Source organism: Podarcis vaucheri, assembly GCF_965113315.1.
Source record: "Podarcis vaucheri genome assembly, chromosome: 1".
Lineage (NCBI taxonomy): Eukaryota > Metazoa > Chordata > Lepidosauria > Squamata > Lacertidae > Podarcis > Podarcis vaucheri.
This window is the reverse complement of record NC_138759.1, coordinates 14,238,511-14,245,304: the sequence shown is the minus strand read 5'-3', so window position 1 is coordinate 14,245,304 and position 6,794 is coordinate 14,238,511.

Genomic DNA, 6,794 nt, shown 5'->3' with positions numbered 1-6,794 from the left:
GAAAGCTTATTTTCTATAGGCAGGAAGCTTCTTTGGGGCTCATCAGCCTGGGAAGGGAGCCCATCTAGGAAAAGAAAAACTCTGATGCTAACCTCTGCTGCCTGGCAGGATATCTTTGGGAGAAGAAAAGGCTAAAACCTACGCAAATCCAGACTGAAGTCCCTAAGATGGTTGGATGGCGCCTTTTATGCCTCCTCCTGGTAACTCATGCAGTGAAGCTGGTGCCGAACGCATTGCTCTGCTTTCCTTTGGACCACATCAGCAAGGCCGAGAGGGAGGTCTTGTTGTCTGGGCAGCCCGAGACCTTCATACACACTGCCTAGACTTGCACCCCAGGGAGGTCACTTTGGTGCTGCTAATGCAGTGCTTTGACTTCACCCCCAGAGGCACACTCCATTGTCTCTTGAGACTGATGGATGCCCGCTATTTCCCAACCTGCAAAGTGAAGTAGCCCTCTCTATGGGAAATGACACTAGATTATTTTCAAATGCATGCAAACAATTTGATCCTGACTTGTTTTTAGGAGGTAATTCAATTCATAGAATCATAGAATCATAGAGTTGGAAGAGACCACAAGGGCCATCGAGTCCAACCCCCTGCCAAGCAGGAAACACCATCAGAGCACTCCTGACATATGGTTGTCAAGCCTCTGCTTAAAGACCTCCAAAGTAGGAGACTCCACCACACTCCTTGGCAGCAAATTCCACTGTCAAACAGCTCTTACTGTCAGGAAGTTCTTCCTAATGTTTAGGTGGAATCTTCTTTCTTGTAGTTTGGATCCATTGCTCCGTGTCCGCTTCTCCGGAGCAGCAGAAAACAACCTTTCTCCCTCCTCTATGTGACATCCTTTTATATATTTGAACATGGCTATCATATCACCCCTTAACCTCCTCTTCTCCAGGCTAAACATGCCCAGCTCCCTTAGCCGTTCCTCATAAGGCATCGTTTCCAGGCCTTTGACCATTTTGGTTGCCCTCCTCTGGACACGTTCCAGTTTGTCAGTGTCCTTCTTGAACTGTGGTGCCCAGAACTGGACACAGTACTCCAGGTGTGGTCTGACCAGAGCAGAATACAGTGGCACTATTACTTCCCTTGATCTAGGTGCTATACTCCTATTGATGCAGCCCAGAATTGCATTGGCTTTTTTAGCTGCCGCGTCACACTGTTGGCTCATGTCAAGTTTGTGGTCAACCAAGACTCCTAGATCCTTTTCACATGTACTGCTCTCAAGCCAGGTGTCACCCATCTTGTATTTGTGCCTCTCATTTTTTTTGCCCAAGTGCAATACTTTACATTTCTCCCTGTTAAAATTCATCTTGTTTATTTTTGCCCAGTTCTCTAATCTGTCAAGGTCGTTTTGAAGTGTGATCCTGTCCTCTGGGGTGTTAGCCACCCCTCCCAGTTTGGTGTCATCTGCAAATTTGATCAGGATGCCCTTGAGTCCATCATCCAAGTCGTTGATAAAGATGTTGAATAAGACCGGGCCCAAGACAGAACCCTGTGGCACCCCACTAGTCGCTCTTCTCCAGGATGAAGAGGAACCATTGATGAGCACCCTTTGGGTTCGGTCAGTCAGCCAGTTACAAATCCACTGAGTGGTAGCATAGTCAAGACCGCATTTTACCAGCTTCTTTACAAGAATATCATGGGGCACCTTGTCAAATGCCTTGCTGAAATCAAGGTAGGCTACATCCACTGCGTTCCCTTCATCTACCAGGCTTGTAATTCTGTCAAAAAACGAGATCAGGTTAGTCTGACATGACTTATTTTTCAGAAATCCATGCTGACTATTGGTGATCACAGCATTCCTTTCTAGGTGCTCACAGACTGTTTGCTTAATGATCTGCTCCAGAATCTTCCCTGCTATTGATGTCAGACTGACTGGGCGGTAATTATTTGGGTCCTCTCTTTTCCCCTTTTTGAAAATAGGGACAACATTTGCCCTCCTCCAGTCTGCCGGGACTTCGCCTGTTCTCCAGGAATTCTCAAAGATGACTGCCAGTGGTTCTGAGATCACATCTGCCAGTTCTTTTAATACTCTTGGATGCAGTTCATCTGGCCCTGGAGACTTGAATACATCTAAACTAGCCAAATATTCTTGTACTATCTCCTTAGTTATTCTGGGCTGTGTTTCCTTTGCTGAATCATTTGCTCCAAATTCTTCAGGTCGGGCATTGTTTTCTTTATCGGAGAAGACTGAGGCAAAGAAGGCATTGAGTAGTTCAGCCCTTTCTGTGTCCCCTGTTTGCATTTCACCATCTTCTCCTCTGAGTGACCCCATTGTTTCTTTGTTCTTCCTTTTGCTACGAACATACCCATAAAAGCCTTTTTTGTTGCTTTTAACCTCTCTAGCAAGCCTGAGTTCATTCTGTGCTTTAGCTTTTCTGACTTTGTTTCTACACGTGCTGGCTATTTGTTTGAATTCCTCTTTGGTGGTTTCCCCCCTTTTCCATTTTTTGTACACATCCTTTTTTAATCTTAATTCAGTTAAAAGTTCTTTAGATAGCCACCCTGGCTTCTTTAGGCACCTTCCATGTTTCCGTCTCATTGGTATTGCCTGAGGTTGTGCTTTTAGTATCTCCCTCTTAACAAACTCCCAGCCATCATGAACTCCCTTTCCTTTTAGTATTGTTGTCCATGGGATCTCACCCAGCACTTCCCTAAGTTTTATGAAGTCGGCTTTCTTAAAGTCAAGAAATTGAGTCCTAGTATGCTTGGCTGCTCCTTTCCGCTGTATAGTAAACTTCAGAAGAGCATGATCACTCGCGCCTAATGATCCTTCCACTTCTACCCCACTAACCAGGTCATCAACATTGGTTAGGACCAGATCTAAAATGGCTGTTCCTCTTGTTGCTTCTCCCACTTTCTGGACAATGAAGTTGTCTGCAAGGCCAGTGAGGAATCTGTTTGACCTTATGCTCTTGGCTGAGTTTGACATCCAACAAATATCCGGGTAATTGAAGTCCCCCATTACTACTATCTCCCTTCCTTTTGCATGCTTGGCCATCTGTTCCAGGAAGGCATCATCTATGTCCTCCGTTTGGCTTGGGGATCTATAGTGAACTCCCACAATGAGGTCTCTGTTATTCTTCTCTCCCTTAATTTTGACCCAAATGCTCTCACTTTGGCTTTGAGGATCTAAATCTTGGATCTCTTCACAGGTATACACATCCCTGACATATAACGCCACTCCTCCTCCTTTCTTGTCTGGTCTGTTTCTCTGAAATAGATTGTATCCCCCCATTATTACATTCCAATCGTGGGACTTATCCCACCAGGTTTCAGTGATGCCTATTATGTCATATTTAGTTTGCTGTACCAAGAGCTCAAGCTCATCTTGTTTATTTCCCATGCTTTGCGCATTAGTGTACAGACATTGAAGTCCATTACTCATTCCCCCGTGTCTCTTATTTAAGGATTTTTTCCTCCCACCACTAGGTCCGTGTGCTGTTTTCTCCATTTGGTCTATGACATTTGGATGATCATCTTCATTAATTGATAGGCTCCTACCTTCAGGAGCACTGTCTCCCTCCCCCACATTAGTCAGTTTAAAGCCCTCCTGATGAGGTTTCTGAGATTTTTGGCAAAAACATTTCTCCCAACCGTTGTGAGGTGCAGCCCATCACTTGCCAGAAGTCCATCTTCAAGAAACTGCAGTCCGTGATCTAAGAATCCAAACCGTTCCTGTTTACACCATTTGCGAAGCCAGCTGTTCACTTCCACTATTTTCCCCTCTCTCCCTGGGCCACGTCGTTCAACTGGGAGGACAGATGAGATGACAATTTGTGCATTTAGTTGCTTCAATTTCCTGCCGAGAGCCTCGTAGTCTCTTTTGATCTTCTGGAGGCTATTGCTTGCAGTGTCATTGGTTCCCACATGAACCAAGAGGAAGGGGTATTTGTCAGTGGGTTTTATGATTCCTTGCAGTCGTTCAGTTACATCTTGGATCTTAGCCCCGGGGAGACAGCACACTTCCCGAGACATCTTGTCAGGCCCACAGATCACTGCTTCTGTTCCCCTCAGTAGGGAATCCCCTATCACCACTACACGCCTCCTCTTGGGTTTGGTCGGGGTTCTTCCGTGAGCTGTCCGTTCCAAGGTCGCCTGCACATTCCCTGAGGACTGACTTTGCTGCTCGTCTTCATATACCTGATCGACTGTAATGAGGGAGAGATCCTCAAATGGAGTCTGCTCTTCGTCTTCCATGCTAGGGGAGAGGACCTCAAAGCGATTGTGTATTTCTAAGCAATCAGAGTGAACCCTGGGCCTCCTACTGCTATGAGTCACGTTTCTCCATATATCTGGCTCCTGTGTTGGTGAACTAGACTCCTTCTCAGGGGAGTCCCCTGTCTCCTCCTTGGTGGAGACGGTGTGCTCTGTTGCTTCCAAGAAGAGCTCCAGCTCTCTAATTCTTTGGAGCGTAGCTACACGTTCCTCCAGTTGCTGGACTTTGTCTTTTAAGAGAACAATCAACATGCAATTGCTGCAGGTAAAGCTGCCTGCAACCTTTGGCAAGATGGCAAACATTGCGCAGGAATCGCAGGCGACTGCAGCTGTTCCCTCCCCTTCCATCTTGAGATCGTGTCGTTGGGGTTGGCTACAGAGGTCCTCCATCATAAAAAGCTTGAAGACAGGACAAATAACTTCCCCCACACAAAAAAACACCTAGATCTCCCCCCACAAACGTTTGAGACTAGCTCCCCTAAATCTAAAAGATGGATCTAACTGCGCGCGCCGCTAGGCGCGCGCCGCTGCCCTGCAAACTCTGATAAGCTCCTCCCACAGCTAATCCCCTGCCTCAACAGAAACCCTGCCCCCTCTGACTTTACACAGGGAAAACAGCTAATTATTGTTTGATTTTATACTAATGTTATTTATTTGATGTTAGCTGCCCTGAGTTTTGGCCAGGGAGGGCAGGATACAAATGTTGTTGTTGTTTAGTCATTTAGTCGTGTCCGACTCTTCATGACCCCATGGACCAGAGCGGGCCAGGCACTCCTGTCTTCCACTGCCTCCCACAGTTTGGTCAGACTCATGTTAGTAGCTGTGAGAACACTGTCCACCCATCTCGTCCTCTGTCATCCCCTTCTCCTTGTGCCCTCCATCTTTCCCAACATCAGGGTCTTTTCCAGGGAGTCTTCTCTTCTCAGGAGGTGGCCAAACTATTGGAGCCTCAGCTTCAGGATCTGTCCTTCCAGTGAGTACTCAGGGCTGATTTCCTTCAGAATGGATAGGTTTGATCTTCTTGTAGTCCATGGGACTCTCAAGAGTCTCCTCCAGCACCATAATTCAAAAGCATCAATTCTTCAGCAATCAGCCTTCTTTATGCTCCAGCTCTCACTTCCATACATCACTACTGGGAAAACCATAGCTTTAAGTATACGGACCTTTGTCAGCAAGGTGATATCTCTGCTGTTTAAGATGCTGTCTAGGTTTGTCATTGCTTTTCTCCCAAGAAAAAGTTTGTTGTTGTTGTTGTTGTTGTTGTTGTTGTTATGCATAGCATTTTCTGTTAAAAAATGTTATGAAGGTATTTATATATCACCCACTCACATAAAATATAAAGGTGGCATACCAAAACAAAAAACAAAAAAAACCATACAATAGCTCCTGTCCCACAGCATGACACTGATCGGCCACTGGGCTCCCATGTCCAAACATCTCAACAGCGACTCAGAAGTAAGTCTGATTGAGTTCAAAGGGATTTGCAGCCTGATCCTTCCGAGTGACTCTTTGCCCTGTTTTACAGCTCCTTTCCATCCTCTGTCTTCCACCTCTGTCTCCTCTTGCCCCCACCCCCTTCCCTCGGTCCCTGTTCCTTCCGGGCTCTGCGTCACACCGTGTGCCTCCTACAACAGGGAGAAAGTCAGGACAGGAGGAAAGAGGTGAGCTAGGACTCTGATCTGCTCCCCTCCCAAATCTGCCCCTGAAGTGCCTGCCTCAGTCAGGCTCATTATAAAGCCGAATCTACCTGTGCACATTTTCTCCCATGCACTTCAGCCCTAAATGGTCTGCAGGGGACTTTTACCTACTCAGTCCAGTATACCTGAAGGAGCGTCTCCACTCCCATCATTCTGCCCGGACACTGAGGTCCAGTGCCAAGGGCCTTCTGGCGGTTCCCTCACTGTGAGAAGCCAAGTTACAGGGAACCAGCCTGAGGGCCTTCTCAGTAGTGGCACCTGCCCTGTGGAACGCCCTCCCACCAGATGTCAAAGAGAAAAACAACTACCAGACTTTTAGAAGACATCTGAAGGCAGCCCTGTTTAGGGAAGCTTTTAATGTTTAATAGACTATTGTATTTTAATATTCTGTCGGAAGCTGCCCAGAGTGGCTGGGGAAACCCAGCCAGATGGGCGGGGTATTAATAATAATAATAATAATAATAATAATAATAATAATAATAATAATAATAATTAACATGAGTGAAACCCTCCAAGTGATCGGGGACTCTTCCTTATAGGCGTCCCCAGCTGTGTAGAGAATTCCTCTTGTGTGCAAGTGGGCACAATTATAAATCCCTTGCAAACTGCCCTAGCTCAAGATGGGACAGTCTTAGACCGAATAGGCCAGGCTGCCATCCTTGGGGATGTCAGGGGCAGGGCTTACAAGGTGGATAGAAGAGCAGATCATCTACTCAAACCATCTCTGGGAGAGTGAAACAAAGAGCATGGGAATAGGGAGGTGGGGAGAGAGATAGCTTTGCAGGGGAGAAAGTGACTTGGAAAGAGAGAACAGAAGATTTAATTAGACTGAGGGAGCCTCGGAGGCTGAGATAGCACTGGGGACCCTGCGGG